At 44.5% G+C, this 14,565-nt stretch overlaps 1 pseudogene; it reads left to right on the top strand.

Moving 5' to 3' along the window:
* Positions 1 to 434: 434 nt before the first annotated feature.
* The window catches only part of LOC120023265, an 87,917-nt pseudogene continuing 73,786 nt past the window's right edge, over positions 435 to 14,565 (top strand).

The raw sequence follows: 14,565 nt of genomic DNA on the forward strand, positions 1-14,565 counted from the left end.
TTCTTTACGCTCACCTGGTTCCCATTACTCCTGATTAGTAATTGTGTATATATGTGCCCTCTGTTCACCATTGTTTTGTCGGTTATTGTTCCCATGTCCGTTGGTCTTGTGAGTACCTGTGCTTTGTTGTTTCGGCTTTCGTGCTAAGTGTATTGTGTACTCGTTTTTACGGGTCTCGTCCCGTGTATTGTAGTGCACTTGTTATTACGGGTCTCGTCCTGTGTATTTATTAGAGGTTTAACCTCGCTCTTTTGTTTTGGTTACATCCCTGTGTTTTTGTATACGTGTTTGTTTTGGGCTTCGTCCCCGTGCCTTTCATGGCATGTTGTATTTTTGGGTGGACGATTAAAACCCCCTATTACGTATTCCTGTGCCTGTCTCCAATCATTTATACAACGTGACAGAATAACCAACATTAAATGGAGACAGCGGGAATGGCCCGTCCAACACCGCCGCAACTTCGGCAGCTGCAACTGGCCCTTCCGATGCTGCCGCAACTTCAGCAGCTGCAACTGGTCTGTCCAACACCGCCGCAACTTCGGCAGCTGCAACTGGCCCGTCCAACACCACCGCAACTGGTCCGTCTGACAGCGCCGCAACTTCGGCAGCTGCAACTGGCCCATCCAACACCACTGCAACTGGTCTGTCCGACGCCGCCGCAACATCGGCAGCTGCAACTGGCATGTCCAACAACGACGCAACTTCGGCAACTGCAACTGGCCCTGACCAAACCGCACCGCGTCCCTGTGATCGTCATCGAGACCGGTGTTGTCCCGCTGCTAGTGCAGCGCGTCGGGGGGGTACTGTCACGGATTTCCCCGGTACTGCTGCTCATTCCGTGCACCAGCTCCAGAGGTCTATGTCACCGGCCTCTAGGCGTCACTGAACTGTGTCTTTGTCGGTTATTGTTCCCATGTCCATTGGTCTTGTGAGTACCTGTGCTTTGTTGTTTCGGCTTTCGTGCTAAGTTTATTGTGTACTCGTTATTACAGATCTCGTCCCGTGTATTGTTGTGCACTTGTTATTACGGGTCTCGTCCCGTGTATTTATTAGAGGTTTAACCTCGCTCTTTTGTATGGGTTATATCCCTGTGTTTTTGTATATGTGTTTGTTTTGGGCTTCGTCCACATGCCTTTCATGGCATGTTGTATTTTTGGGTGGAGTATGAAAACCCCCTATTATGTATTCTTGCGCCTGTCTCAATCATTTATACAGCGTGACAGCCACCCTTTGCCTTGATGACAGCTTTGCACACTCTTGGCATTCTCTCAACTAGCTTCATGAGGAATGCTTTTCAACAGTCTTGAAGGAGTTCCCACATATGCTGAGCACTTGTTGGCTGCTTTTCCTTCACTCTGCGGTCCGACTCATCCCAAACCATCTAGTGCAGCACTCCATCACTCTCCTTGGTCAAAAATCCTTACATAGCCTGGAAGTGTCATTGTGTCATTGTCCTGTTGAAAAACAATTGATTGTCTCACTAAGCGCAAACCAGATGGGATGGCATATCGCTACAGAATGCTGTGGTAGCCATGCTGGTTAAGTGTTCCTTGAATTCTAAATAAATCACAGACAGTGTCACCTGCAAAACACCCCCTGTCACACCCTGATCAGTTTCACCTGTCCTCGTTATTGTCTCCACCCCCTCCAGGTGTCACTTGTTTTCCCCAGTGTATTTATCCCTGTGTTTCCTATCTCTCGGTGTCAGTTCGTTTTGTATGTTTCCAAGTCAACCAGGGTTTTTTCCTGTTATCCTGCTTTTTGCATTCTCCTTTTTCTAGTCCTCCCGGTTTTGACCCTTGCCTGTTTCTGGACTTTGTACCCGCCTGCTTGACCATTCTGCCTGCCTTGACCATGAGCCTGTCTGCCACTCTGTACCTCCTGGACTCTGATCTGGTTTTTACCTTTTTGCCTGTTCACAACCATTCTCTTGCCTACCACTTTGTTTATTAACTTCTTATGGCTGCAGCCCGAGGCCGCCCACAATATGACAACAGCCACTTCAAGTGCAGGGCGCGAAATTCAAAATATATATTTTTTAAATATTTAACTTTCACACATTAACAAGTCCAATACAGCAAATGAAAGGTACACATCTTGTGAATCCAGCCAACATGTCCGATTTTTAAAATGTTTTACAGCGAAAACAGCACGTATATTTATGTTAGCTCACCACCAAATACAAAAAAGGACAGACATTTTTCACAGCACAGGTAGCATGCACAAAGCCAACCTAACTAACCAAGAACCAACCAAACTAACCAAGAAACAACTTCATCAGATGACAGTCTTATAACATGTTATACAATAAATCTATGTTTTGTTCGAAAAATGTGCATATTTGAGGTATAAATCATAGTTTACATTGCAGCTACAATCAGAAATTGCACCGAAAGCAGCCATAATAATTACAGACACCAACGTCAAATAACTAATTACTCATCATAAAACATTTCTGAAAAATACATAGTGTACAGCAAATGAAAGACAGGCATCTTGTGATTCCAGCCAATATTTCCGATTTATTAAGTGTTTTACAGCGAAAACACAATATAGCGTTATATTAGCTTACCACAATAGCCAGAAACACATGCCATTTCCCAGTAGCAAAAGGTTAGCGATCGTAACAAACCAGTAAAAGATATATAATTTTTGACTAACCTTGATATTCTTCATCAGATGACAGTCCTATAACATCAGGTTATACATACACTTATGTTTTGTTCGAAAATGTGCATATTTAGAGCTGAAATCAGTGGTTATACATTCTGCTAACGTAGCTACCATTTCCCACAACGTTCGGATATTTTTCTGACACTTTTTCTGACACACATATTCTGACCAAATAGCTATTCATAAACATAACTAAAAAATACATGTTGTATAGGAAATGATAGATCCATTAGTTCTTAATGAAATCGCAGTGTTAGAATTCAAAAAAGTAACTTCATTACGACATCCAGCTTCGGTATAGCTAGAGTACCCAAACGTTGGGCGCCGACGACTAGTTCACATACACGACAGATATATGAAATAGCATCATAAAATGTTTCTTACTTTTGCTGATCTTTCATCAGAATTTTGGACAAGGGGTCCTTTGTCCAGAACAGTCGTTGTTTGGATTTAGAACGTCCATTTTCCCTCTTGAATTAGCAAGCGCACTAGCCAAGTGGCGCGATTCTCTCCATCGTCAACAAAGTCAGAGAACGGAACACGGCAAAACTCCCGAAAAAATTTCAATAATCTGATTAAACTATATTGAAAAAACATACTTTACGATGATATGGTCACATGTATCAAATAAAATCAAAGCCGGAGATAGTAGTCGCCTATAACGGCAGCTAAACAGAAGGCAAATCCAGGTACCACCTCCCGCTCTCCAGAAAACCGGAAATGGGGGACACGTCATACAAAGAGCTTGTATTCCACTTCAGACCAAGATAAACACTAAATTTCTTCTCTCACCGCCTCTTGACATCCAGGGGAAGGTCTATGAAGTGCATGTATACTCATACGTATCATGCCCATTTATAGGCAGGAAGTAGAACAGAGCATCGATTTCAGACTTTCCACTTCCTGGTCAGGAAGTTTGTGCCAAATGAGTTCTGTTTGACTCACAGATATAATTCAAACGGTTTTAGAAACTAGAGAGTGTTTTCTATCCAATAGTAATAATAATATGCATATTGTAAGAGCAAGAATTGAGTACGAGGCCGTTTGAAATGGGCACCTTTTATCTGGTTACTCAATACTGCCCCTGCAGCCCAAACAGGTTAATCCATTCTAAGACTCCAACCATCTGCCTCCTGTGTCTGCATTTGGGTCTCGCCTTGTGCCTTGATACTATCACACCTCCTCTTCCATTCTTCTCGGTGGGAACCACACATCCGGAGATCATCCGTTCACCTACTCTGTGTCTCACAAAGACACGGCGGCTGGAACCAAAAATCTCAAATTTGGACTCATCAGACCGAAGGACAGATTTCAACTGGTCTAATGTCTATTGCTCATGTTTCTTGGCCCAAGCAAGTCTCTTATTATTATTGGTGTACTTTTAGTAGTGGTTTATTTGCAGCAATTCAACCTGACTCACGCAGTCTCCTCTGAACAGTTGATTTTGAGATGTGTCTTACTTGAACTCTGTGAAGCATTTATTTGGGCTGCAATTTCTGAGGCTGGTAACTCTAATGAACTTATCCTCTGCAGCAGAGGTACATCTGGAACTTCCTTTTCCTGTGGTGGTCCTCATGAGAGCCAGTTTCATCATAGCGCTTGAAGGTTTTTGCGACTGCACTTGAAGAAACTTTCAAGTTCTTAACATTTTCCAGATTGACTGACCTTCATGTCTTAAAATAATGATGGACAGTCATTTCTCTATGCTTATTTGAGCTGTTCTTGCCATAATATGGACTTGGTCTTTTACCAAATAGGGCTATCTTCTGTATACCACCTCTACTTTGTCACAACACAACTGATTGGCTCTTAAGAAGGAAAGAAATTCCACAAATTAACTTTTAATAAGGCACACTTGTTAATTGAAATGCATTCCAGGTGACTACCTCATGAAGCTCCCGAGTGGCGCAGCGGTTTTAGGCACTGCATTTCTGTGCTCTAGGCGTCACTACAGACCTTGGTTTGATCCTGGCCTATATCACAACGGGCGGTGATTGGGAGTCCCATAGGGCGGCGCACAATTGGCCCAGCGTCGTCCGGGTTAGGGTTTTGCCTGGGTAGGCCGTCATTTTAAATAAGAATTAGTTCTTGGTAGAAAGAGGAGGAAGGGAAACACTACTAAGGTACACAATAGTAAATGTTGGTAGACAGAAGGTGCTCTTTGGTAAAAGGGGTGAATTGGTCATCAAAAAGAAAGGAGGACCAAGGCACTCTTCATATAATTAATAAAAATGCCTTTATTTGTATGGCATGTTCAATAGAAACAAAGTTTGAAAAATCCGACGCGTTTCGGCTGCATGGCCATCGTCAGGGAGTTTTGAATTTGTTCTTAACTGACTTGCCTAGTTAAATAAAGGTTGAGAGAATGCCAAGAGAGTGCAAAGCTGTCATCAAGGCAAAGGGTGGCTACTGTTTAACACTTTTTTTGGTTACTACATGATTCCATTAGTGTTATTTCACAGTTTTGATGTATTCACTATTATTCTACAATGTAGAAAATAGTTAAAATAAAACCCTAGAATGAGTAGGTGTGTCCAAACTTTTAACTGGTACTGTACATGCAAAAGAAAGAGACCCTATTGTCACGTCAACCAGCTGTCTAACAGCACAATAACACAAGATCTCCAGGAATCTAAATATAAACGATGTGCTTCTATTGTTCTTTATATGTTAGAGGCCTGGCATGGAAGGAATGCTAGGTTATGGTGGGGTGGGCCCTGTCAGGTGTTGTCACAGGTGTGTGACAACATGGATGGGCACATTTCTTCCATTGGTCCCGCTCCTCAGTGAAGGACTGTTTAATGCCACATAAAAAGGAGTAGGTGGGGGAGGCTAGGGGGTGGGGGGGAGCTAGCATTCAAGGGTAGTGCCTTATTGCTTCCTCTCTCGCTCTCCCACACACAACACACGCCCAAACCCCCTGTCCCACATAAGAGAGAGACACCATTGTAAATACAACCCATATTTATGTTTATTTATTTTCCCTTTTGTACTTTAACTATTTGCACATCGTTACAACACTACATATAGAAATAATATGACATTGGAAATGTCTTAATTCTTTTGGAACTTCTGTAAGTGTAATGTATACTGTTCATTTTTATTCTTTATTTCACTTTGGTTTATTATCAACTTCACTTGCTTTGGCAATGTTAACATATGTTTCCCATGCCAATAAAGCCCTTAAATTGAAAATTGAATTGAATAGAATTGACAGAGAGAGACAGTGTTAAGAGACAACATGTGTTCATTGTGCAAATGTATTTATGTTTTCAATAAAAATCCAACACGAGATATAGTTTACATGTTGTCAAAAGTCTAAGCCAACCCTGTCTGTTTTTCCACATAGTTGCACACTCGTAGGTTTTATTGCTAAACAACCAACCTGTCTGTAGAGATCCTATTAGTATTCTAATTCCGAATTCTATGTGTTTGTGTTTGAGAGATTGCGCTCTATGTTTGTGTGTGCATGCTAGAGTGTGTGTGTGATAGTGTGTGCTCGCGCTTGTGTGTGTGTGTGTGTGCAGTATGATAAACTGTGACCTTTCCTTGGTGTTGTGGTGAGCCTAATGGTTGCCCTCCATGCCCCAGCTGCTCACAACTCAAGGTGTCTGACTTTAGTAAATGGAGGGGTATTTTTAACCTAGCCACACCATGCCCGGCCCTGGGCCTAGCGTCTGGGAGCACCACAGGAGGAATGGAGAGAGAGAGAGAGAGAGGAGGAGAGGCGAGGAGAAGTGGGGCTGGCGGGTTGGCACGCATTGCTGGCAGTACTCAAGTTCCTGATAGCTTTCAGTGGACCCTTTGATGTGCTCTAGCCGCCCCCGTCCCCGTCCCTGTCCCCATTCCCCCTGACTCCACCTCGCAGGAAATTGCCTTCTGTCCGCTGCCACAGCAGATAAATGAAGAGGGAGAAGGGGCTACACACCGTCACCAGCCGACCTGGCCTGTCTCACACCGCGGCCTGCAGTATGTTAGCAGTGTGTTAGCCGCGTGTGCCACCATCGGGTACCCACCGCCTCTCCTTTCCAAGACAGGACCATATACAGTGCAGTCGGAAAGTATTCAGACCCCTTGACTTTTTCCACATTTTGTTACATTGGAGCCTTGTTCTAAAATGGATTCAATTGTTTTTCCGTCATCAATCTACAGACCACATTTTCTTGCCATTTCATTAGTTTAACAGAGCGTTTCCTAAAAGTTAAAATATTGTTGCATTTCATTTACATTTTGGTAATTTTCTAGGAATGTTCTCCAACTAGTTTGACATTGGGAATCTTCTCAAATAGTTACTCTGTGGGAATTTCAGTTCTTCAGCATAACTTTTCCTACAGGTTTCCTCGTGGTTCTATTTAAAACCTCTACAGGATGGGTGTCCCTAAACCGGAACAGTTGTTGCTAACGTGCGCTAATGTGACTAGAATGACGTTGCATACACCAGCCAACTTTCCGGGACATAGACATGTCTTATATGGACAGAAAGCTTAAATTATTGTTAATCTACCTGCAATGTCCAATTAACAGTAGCTATTACAGTGAAAAAAACACCATGCTATTGCTTGAGGAGACTGCACAACAACAAAAAACTTTTATCACGGCAACTGGTTTGATACATTCACCTCTGAAGGTAAATAATGTACTTACATTCAATAATCTTGCTCTGATTTGTCATCCTGAGGATCCCAGAGATGAAATGTAGCATAGTTTTGTTTGATAAAATACATTTTTATGTTCAAATGTAGGAACTGGGTTCTACATTTTGACCCCACTGCTTTCTCTGGCTCCACACCCACCCCGTCCGGCCATCTAGATGTGTGAAAGTTAGTGTATAAGCTAATGACCCATCATGTATGACATTTGTGGGAGTGTGTAAACTTACATTTTGTATTACCATAGCATATGTTTATGTTCTCTATAGTTATGTACTTGAAAATATATCAATTGGCCAATTCGGCACATTTGGGCAAACTCCTGACAGACTTGATACAAAATATTGTGCAGTAATTTAATTAGTCACTGGATCAGTGAAACTTTGCACACACACTACTGCCATCTGGTGGCCAAAATCGAAATTAAGTATGGCCTTTCTCTTGCATTTCAAAGATGATAAAACAAAAAAAGGCATGTTTTTTTGTTTATTTGATCTTTTACCAGAGCTAATGTGTTATATTCTCCTACATTCATTTCACATTTCCACAAACTTCAAAGTGTTTCATTTCAAATGGTATCAAGAATATGCATATCCTTGCTTCAGGTCCTGAGCTACAGGCAGTTTGATTTGGGTATGTCATTTAAGGCGAACATTGAAAAAAAAGGGTATGATCCTTGAAGTCATGTTCTCAAATTGTTCTGAGAACATTAAGAAAACCACAAGAAAACTTTAGTAATGTTCAGAGAACGTTCTGAGAATGTTATTTGAAAACGTTCCATTCTCAGCATTAACAAAACTCTCTATCCTCTATCTTATTAATTATGTTCAGGTTTGTTGGCCGTGCCCACTAATTGGCCCGACCACAGTGGACTAATTCCATGGACAGAGAACAGAAGATCATAGTATCGAATCTCACTGACGCGAGGTCACAATAAAAAATACATGTGTTTGCATGATTAATGCCGAAGCAAATGTATTTCCATGTATCCTCTCTGTACTTGGACTTCAAAACAGTTAACCCAAACTAAGCTAGCATTATTATTAAAAATCTTATTGAAACATGTTCTCAGAAAGTTATTTCATTACCTTCAAATAACCAATAATATAACATTAATAAAACCTTCTAGGAAAACATTCAGGGAACCAGAGTAAAATGTTCTCAGAACCTCTCTGCAACCTAAAAATGAACGTTCCCAGAACAGGCTAAAGTTTCGCTTCTGTTCTCAGGACGTTTAAAAAACATTCCGTTTTACCGGTCAGGAAACTTATGGCTTCATTACCTGAACCAATGGGAAACCAAAAACGTACATTCCCACAACTTCCAAGGAACCAAATGTGCTAGCTGGGTATGCATGCAATAGAAACCTCTGATAGAGATACTGTAACTACTCTATGCTCTCAGCAATAACATCACGTCACATCAAATGACATCAGAGACTGAAAGAGTGAGATTCCTGCTGTCTTTCCACAGAGACCGTCTGAGAATGTTGGGACTCAACGTGTCTAAGAGGGGTCGCTCACGCAATGGGACCCCAATGGCACTTATGGGTATTGAAGGGACAATACTTAGGGGAAGCTGCGTTGAGCGTGTTTGTGTGTGTCTGTGTGTGTGTGTATGTGCGTGTGTACACGAGTGAGGTCATGTGTGTGTGAGATCATGGACGCGTGGAGCGAGTTGTCTCAGACAACAACTATTTGATTAGTGCTACATGAAACAGGGCTCGTTCCTGCCGGAGAAATGACGTCACCCCCAGTGGAACTCTTTGGTGCTACTCCACCCTCACCCCCTATACTATAGGCTAGGAGACGTTATGCTAGGGGCCTCCAGAAGGAGAAGCTAGTATGTCATTATACTACGACACATGGATGATTCCTATGGCGCTATGACATGTTAATGTCTTCAACCCATTTTGCTGTATCTTCTCTCATATCGTCTTTCGAACTTCAAATCAGGTATGTCCATGATCCTAAGGGTCATTCTTTATGTGGTCTCTTCAAGACAGTAAAGCAATATAGGTTTGTTTATTTGTGATCTACATAAAGAAGAGGTTTATGTGAGACTCATGGGTTTGATTATTTGATTACTCTGTGCCGAATACAGGCCTATACTGAGCCATGTGGGGGTCTGGCCAATGAGAAATGTGTGTGCGGGTATTTAGGTCCATGTTGATTCAGGAAAGTGTTGCTGTTGATGGGAGCTATCCTGGACGTGGTGAGTGAGGTGAGCAAGAACCCTGTGGCCTCTCGACCTAGCATGCACGCACGCACACTCTCTTTATTACCACCAGCACCATGATTCCTCCATCCTCCCTGAGCTGTAGCAGACCCCCCCCTTCAGAATCCCTGGGGGTCCCTGATTGACAGGCCGTGAAGATACACCAACACGGTCTCCATTTAGCTCAAGAGCCACCTCCCTCCGACTCCTCTTCTCCCTGCTCCCCCATTGTCTCATGAGAAAACACACTTGAGCCAAAGTGTTTCAGAGCAGGAAGTTTCCCGGGGAGAGAAGGTTTCGTTTCGGGTCAATGTGTACCGCTGCGGCGGACGGTGCTTTTGGGGAGGTCAGGGCATGCAGAGAGGAGGTGACGGGTGCGTGTTGGAAGCTGCTGAACATTGGGGAGAAGTGAAGGTGGAGGGTGGGTGGAGGTAGGGGTATTTTATTTATTTAACCTTCATTTAACTAGGCAAGTCAGTTAAGAACAAATACATATTTACAATGAGTGTCTACCAAACCCTAACCCAATTGTGCGCCGCCCTATGGGACTCCCATTCACTGCCAGTTGTGATACAGCCTGGAATCGAACCAGGGTCTGTAGTGACGCCTCTAGCACTGAGATGCAGTGCCTTAGACTGCTGCGCCACTCAGGAGCCCTAAAGGTAGGGAGGGAAAGTTGAAGGTGGGTGGGGTGGAGGTCGGGGTGTTTAGTCCTGAGAGGAAAGTGCAGGTAGGGAGGGAAAGTGGAAGGCGGGTGGGGTGGCGGTAGGGGTGGAGGTGGGGTCGAGGTAGGGGTGAAAGTGGAGGGTGGGTGGGGTGAAGGTAGAGGTGTTTAGTCCTGAGAGGAAACATTAGCAAAGCGAGGAGGAAATGCTGCCAAATTAACTTCTCACCCTTTCAATCACACCCCTAGGAGTTACTGCCCCACTTTAATTCTGCCGATCTGGCTTTTTTTGGGAGGAGTGGAGGGTGTTCATTTTTTTCTCTTTTTTGGGGGTACCACACTGGGGAGAGACATTGCACCCTCACACCAACCTGAGGTTCGCCCCTCTGACCCTAACTCCCCCAACCCCCGGCACCCTCCATGCACCCACTCGGCAACCGCAGACTACAAGCAGAACCACTTCAGCCAATCCGCTGCCAGGACCGCCCTCTTAATTCTGCTCTCGGCCAATGAGAAGAGAGGGAAAGCTTCAAACATGTCTGTCCAAAACAGGCTAAATCGATCTCATACTTTAGTAAATTAATCTACTCCCAAACAAGAGCCAGTGAATCAGTCCATGGAGAGAACAGAAAAACACTTTCCTCTCAATGCTTCTCATTATCCAAGAATGACAGAAAATGCATTCATGTGGTTTGAAAAGATCACCAGAAAGGAACAGAACAGCAGATGGATGATTTGTCGTGACTGCTGCTTTTCTCAGCTCATGCATATGCTCCAGTACCAAAAACATGGGCTGGAGTGCGGTAACAGAACGTTTCAAACCTCTCTCCGTACTCCCTCTTCTTCTCTTCTCCTCCCCTCTCCCCTCTCCCACCTCCCTCTTACACACAGGCATACCTGCCTAATTTGCTTGTATTTGTGCATTTTCTTCCCCCCTCCCTTCTCTCCCCCTTTTCCTCACAATTTCTCTCTTTCTACAGATCAGATAAGGTGGTTGGTTTGTCCTTCTGTTCCAGCCCCCTTTGCTTGGAGAATAGATGATTGCGGTCATTCTCCAAGACAAATGTAACTTTTCTGGATGCTCTAAATCTATTTAGGCACATTTAACAGTGTTAATTATTGTGGGGCCCGACAGGGGACTGTGGAGCTTTCTTTGGTCAGGGCCTTTAATAACATTGACTGCAATGAGAAGCAGATGCTGATCCGCTTGGTACCTTTGAAAGAAGACATTTGAGTCGCTCTCCTTCTAATTTATGAGCCCCCCTCCACATCTGGAATTCTTTATAATTAAAACATAAAACCCAAAGTTCTACTTCCACCTGTCAAACGTTGAGAAGATGAACACAGTAATGGGCTTCTACGCCATCGGTGAAGTGGTGGTGGAGGTTTTATTTTTGGAGGTGGGGGGGGGGGGGGGGGGGTTGTATACAGGGCCTGTGTTTCAATGCTTTGCCTCTAGCATTGCTGTGGGAGCTAAAGTACATCCAGACAGTACAGATGCTCAGAGACCTAGGTCCCTCAGGTTAACAGCCATGGCACATTCATTCAGGGTTTCTCTCTTTTCGTTCCAAAAGGCTCATGTTTCCTTTTGGAAGATCAATTATACCCAGACAGAGAATTAGACAACAACATGAACAAATGTTAATTCTCATACGGTTTCCTTTAAACCTGTACTTCACAAGCTTTGGTGCTGAGGGAAAACATCAGTAGAGGCTAAAGCATTCTCTAACACTAATAGGATGGAAACAGAGATTTCCGGTTCTGATCTCTCAAAGATCCCGGAAACATCACAGTTAAGCTTAACAGATTTGCTAACTCCTTTTATTAGCTAATAATGAAAGCAAAAAATATGGATTTGCCACGGCTGGTGAATAACATCATTGCTCATCAATAAGAACCTACAGAAGTTAGGAGTGTCACCTGGGTGTGGGTGCGCGTGCGTGTGTGTGTGTGTGTGTATGTCCGGGCGAACAGAGCTCAAAGCCTCTCAAACCTGTAGCCCCCTTCATTAAAAGGATTTAAGATCCAGCACCCAGAAGATTAATTTTCTTTGTCTTTTCTTCCCCCCCCACCCTCGCCTCATTGGAGTGCGAGACAAAGGCAGCTGTAAGAAGGGTTCTGGAAGAGGGAGAGGAAGCTGGCCAAGGTTGGAGAGTGCAGCTTGTGCAGCTAATCCTTCTGTGAACACGGCCATGTGGACAGCATTCCTGCCGTTTTCTCCACTATTACCAGATCGCCGTAATTAAGTCTTCAGCGTTAACAGGTCGGCCGGGCCTGACCAGGGAGAGAGCTAATCTACTGCAACGTTCTGTGGCTACTGGGGGGTGGGCTGCTGTTGGAGTCAATACATACGGTACACACACACACAAAAGGGTTAACCAAGCTCAGTTTAACCATCAATTCAGTTAATCGATGTTTCAAGTATTCTTGAAATATGGTATAATAATATGCTTCCAGAAAATTCCCTACGCAGAATGGATCTGTTTCAGCCAGTGAGAAGGGTCTCACAAAGAGCCAGCCATGTTGCCATCAGCTTTAGGTGAATAAAAGCTCTCTCTCTCTCTCTCCCTCCTGGTAGCACACACAGCAATCTACACTACAGTATACTGTCAGCTGTTATGGGGGAGCTTCAGATATGAGGCAGTTAAAACCAGACCAAAGCCAGTTCCCAACAACAACATAAAAATGTATAGCCTCGAAGAGGGCGGCCATATTCAAAGGAAGAAGGTTGCACTGCTGTGCACGAGAGAAAGAAATAGCACAGTATGGGAGGAGAGAGAGAAAGAGAGAACTACAGGGTGAAATAGAAAGCTACATAGAGAGTCACAGGGGAGGTAGAGAGAGAAAGTGCACTCGACACAGGGGAGGTAAAGGCAGAGAGAGAAGGGCCCCCTTTGTGGATCATTGACAGATAATGGGCTCATTAAGGCTCTCGCTTTCTAAACAAACAGAACAGGCGCTGAGGAGATGAACTTAAGGGCCCGACATGGAGAGAGAGAGATAATGAGGTCCCGTCACCCGTTCTGCCCCAGCTCCGCTCGGCACAGCAGAGTGAGGCCCACCAACAAGCTGCTGGCCTGTAACCAGTAACCAGTCAATCTCCCCATGCACTTTCCTTGTACACACACACTAACCCACAGTAACATACACTAGTTCTCTCACACATACCACAGGGATGCTGGCCCATGTTGACTCCAATGCTCCCCACAGTTGTCAAGTTGGCTGGGTGGTGTGCTTTGGATGGTGGACCATTCTTGATACACAAAGGAAACTGTTGAACTTGAAAAACCTAGCAGCGTTGCAGTTCAATCAATCAATTAAATTTATTTTTAAAGCCCTTTTTATATCAGCAGATATTTACAGAAACCCAGTCTAAAACCTCAAACAGCAAGCAATGCAGATGTAGAAGCTCAGTGGCTAGGAAAAACTCCCTAGAAAGGCAGGAACCTAGAAAGAAATCTAGAGAAGAACCAGACTCTGAGATTATAAGAGTACATGGCCATTAAGTGGCACCTCAGGTGTAAATGTCAGTTGCCTTTAATAGCTGAGAGAGAAAGAGCGAGAGAGTGAGAGAGAGAGACGAAAACAGCAGGTCCGGGACAAGGTAGCACATCAGGTGAACAGGTCAGGGTTCCATAGTCACAGGCAGAAGAGTTGAAACTGGAGCAACAGCTCGACCAGGTAGAGTGGGGAAAGCTAGGAGTCATCAGGCCATGTAGTCCTGAGGCATGGTCCTAGGGCTCAGGTCCTCCGGGAGGGGAGGGAGAGAGAGATTTAGAGGGAGCATACATAAATTCACACAGGACACGGGATAAGACAGGAGAATTACACCAGAAATAACAGACTGACTAGCCCCCCAGCACATAGACTATTGCAGCATAGATACAGGAGGCCGAGACCGGGGGGGTCTGGGGACACTGTGGCCCTGTCTGATGATACCCCCGGACAGGGCCAGCCAGGCAGGATATAACCCCACCCACTTTGCCAAAGCACAGCCCCCACACCACTAGAGGGATATCTTCAACCACCAACCTACTACCCTGAGACAAGGCTGAGTATAGCCCACAAAGATCTCCACCGCACCAGCCCGAGGGGGCGCAAGACGGGACAGCAAGAAGGCATAGGGACGGCATAGAAGAGCACTAGTAAGCCAGTGACTCAGCCCCCGTAATAGGGTCAGAAGCAGAGAATCCCAGTGGAGAGAGGGGAGCCAGCCAGGCAGAGACTGCAAGGGCGGTTCATCATTCCAGTGTCTTGCCATTCATCTTCACACCCCTGGGCCAGACTACACTCAGTCATGGGACCTACTGAAGAGATGAGTCTCCAGGAAAGACTAATCGAGACCGGGTCTGCATCTCTCAC

The sequence above is a fragment of the Salvelinus namaycush genome, chromosome 28 (assembly GCF_016432855.1).
Source record: "Salvelinus namaycush isolate Seneca chromosome 28, SaNama_1.0, whole genome shotgun sequence".
Lineage (NCBI taxonomy): Eukaryota > Metazoa > Chordata > Actinopteri > Salmoniformes > Salmonidae > Salvelinus > Salvelinus namaycush.